Genomic DNA, 3066 nt, shown 5'->3' with positions numbered 1-3066 from the left:
GTCAGAACAGAGCAGGGCAACACTGCATGGTTCAAAATTGGGAAGGGTGTACTTCAGGGATGTGTCCTGTCTCTCTCCATACCAAACTCAATTAACACCCCAAATTCTGAGAAATGCCATCTTCCCTAGTCCTCCCTAGGACCCCTATAAGATTGAATTGCCCCTAATTGCCTGAACACCATTTTTACTTTCTCCACTCCTGGTCACTTGGCATCTCTCTCAGATCATGCAGTAAAGAATTGTTTGTTTCTCGGCATCAGTTTCTTTCTATCTCTTGCCTTCAACTCTTTTTCTATCTAAGGAATAGTTGCCTGACTAGGAAATAGACATAGCTGGAAAGAATGCCAAGTCATAGGCCGAAATCTCCTTTCCATTCCTTCACAACCGGCCAAAAAGGAGAGCAAGCCTACCCTCTGAGCTTGCTAACTGCTAAACAGTAGCCAGCTTGTGATCCAGAGCTTAGCTGCCCCCTCAATAAGACCGTGGCCTTATTACTACATCAACAGAACAAGGGCCTGCCCAGGCTCTTTATTGGTCTGGCTTCTACCCTCTTATATTACCCAAATTTCTCCATCTCTACCTTTTCTTTCTCTCCTCTCAACTTTCCTACTGGTCCCAAAGGTCTAAGGCTATTTGTCATTTGAATTCAATAACATGCAACATGTCCTCAATTCTCAACCACTTAAAGCCATCCCTGTGAGGTAAGAACCTATGGTCACTCCCTGAGGTTGATCACTCTTCCTTTTCTTTTTCCCTCCTCTTGGGCCCCAGAGGCCTCCTTCTGTCACTGGATGAGAGGACACTTTCTTTGTTGTCTGTAGGATCTATCTGCTTGGCAAGTTTCTATCAGTCAGAGATATCTGATTCTGCTATATCCTACATGCCATGGCTCTACTTTATCTTGATATAGAGAGGACAGACCTGTACTGGGGACAGTCCTTTGGTCTGCCTTCTCTAAAACTCTCATACCTTCAGCATTACACATAATATGCTTCCTCTAAAACTTGCACACCTTTGGCATTATGCCTAATACTCCTCCTCTAAAACACGTACACCCTTGGCATTATACCTAATTTAAAGAAATCTAAAATTTTGTAACTTAAATTTGGCTCATTCAATCCATGTGTCCTTCAAAACCTAAGTACCGAAATGGCAAATAGTCAGAGGTTTCCTATATTTAAAAAACGTTCTTTACTCTCCACTTTCATGTCTCCCTCCCCTCCACCCCCCTCCTAGAAACTTTGCAAAACTGTCTCTCCTCTATGTAGCCTGTCCCTCTCTCCCTGGCTTAAAGGCACCTAAAACGTGTTGGATTGCCCTAATTCTGTTCACTCCTCCAAGAGCTTGATCCACCTCCTGACTGCTCCTGTTTGAACTGTCTACTTTAAACTGTTCTTGAGGACACTATTCCCCAGGGCTTTCTGCTATTTGTCATTGCTAACCTTCCAAACAATACCAGACCAATTCGGGATAAGTGTCTATGTTTTTCCTTTCTCACATCTCCTGCTCTCTTTTGACTTTAAAAGTCCTAATGCTGGGATGGACAAATCCCTTGGCCACTTGGGCCAGTCTCGCCTGAAGCTGGAGATACCCATGTCATGAGCAGACTTTTTTCTCCTAAGGTGGAAAAATGTCATTAAGGAATGCTTTATTCCCTTAAGTCTCTCTTTCCAGGAACCCCCAGTGCTTATATCTCCCCAATCACTGAAGCCAACCAATCTGTCCTTCCCAGTACACTCCACTGAGTGTGTCGCCTCTGCTCCCTTAATACTGTCTTATTGCAATAACCTAGCCCTAAAATGGGACACTCAAGTTCAACACTTTCAGAGTTTTTGACAATTTCTACTAACACATGGCAAACACTCAAAAATACTGTAGGTTTAGGCCTTCTTTGCTCTCCACTCTCTGTCCTTTTTTTCTGTCAAAACTACCACTATCTTTTTCTTTGTCAAAACTGTTGTACCTAGAAAATTATTTTTACTCTTTCTAAGCTTTCTCTTTTCCCCAATCAAAACTTCCTCACTTTTGATGTCACCGATCTTTCAGCACCTCCTACTGCTCCTGCTCTCCCACCACTGCTATATGTAAAAGTAGCCTCACCACAGGAGGCCCTCCTCCTCCTCTTCTCCACCTCCTACTCAAAGCCCCTCTCCCTTTATTCTCCCTTGGGCTTTTCCCATACCAAGCCTGAAATTCTATTACATTACTGATTATCAAAATTCAGCCAACCAGTCCTTAAAAATATAAAATCTATCTAACAACAACAAAAAATTCCTGTCACTTTCTAGCCAAAACCCATTTTTAATCTTTCCAAGGTAAATTCTAAAACACAGTAAAGTAAAAAACATTGTAAATATAGTAATTTCTTTTGTTTCTCTAACTCACTTTCTGTATTGATAAGCTAATGCTTCCTCTCAGTAAAAAATAAAAAAAAATAAAATATGTTTTGTTTCTGTTAAGCAGCTTTAAGAATTTTATTTTGTTTCCTTAAAATTCTATCAATCAATCTGCCCCTGCTATTAAAACACCCCCCAAAAAAAAAACCCCTTTAGAACACCAAAATAACACAAACTGATTTTTTAACTGTTCGCGATTTCAGTTCAACAATGGCAACTTGGAAGAGGAAAAGGACTAGCTAAAAGCCAAACTTCTTAAAACTGATATCACAGAATATTTAAAACCTTTTCATCTAGCAAATGCATCCAAAACCTCCAATTTTAAGGCTTTAACTTCCTGTGTAGAAAGCCTCGTTATGGTAATGTAAGTCACAAATATCAAAAGATACTGCAAGAGATTAAAAGGAGCACAATGGAAGTCTCTTATCACTTGCTTTCAATGCAGTCCTCATAAACACATTCCTTGGTAGCAATTAGATTGACAGAGCCCTAGCTCCCTCAGAGTTGTTACAAGTGAGCACCATGAATAGTATCACCATAAGCCTGGAGAAGACTTGAGTATACATGGACATTGTCAGTAAAAACAATTTACTTTCTTCTCGACACGACTACAAGTCATTTTGCCTTTAAGATTCTTAGTAACCAAAATTACTATGAGATATCATCTCAC

This window comes from Elephantulus edwardii, unplaced genomic scaffold, assembly GCF_000299155.1.
Source record: "Elephantulus edwardii isolate Elephantulus edwardi_28Jun2011 unplaced genomic scaffold, EleEdw1.0 scaffold00301, whole genome shotgun sequence".
NCBI classification, from domain to species: Eukaryota; Metazoa; Chordata; class Mammalia; order Macroscelidea; family Macroscelididae; genus Elephantulus; species Elephantulus edwardii.
Note: the sequence above shows the minus strand (reverse complement) of the source record.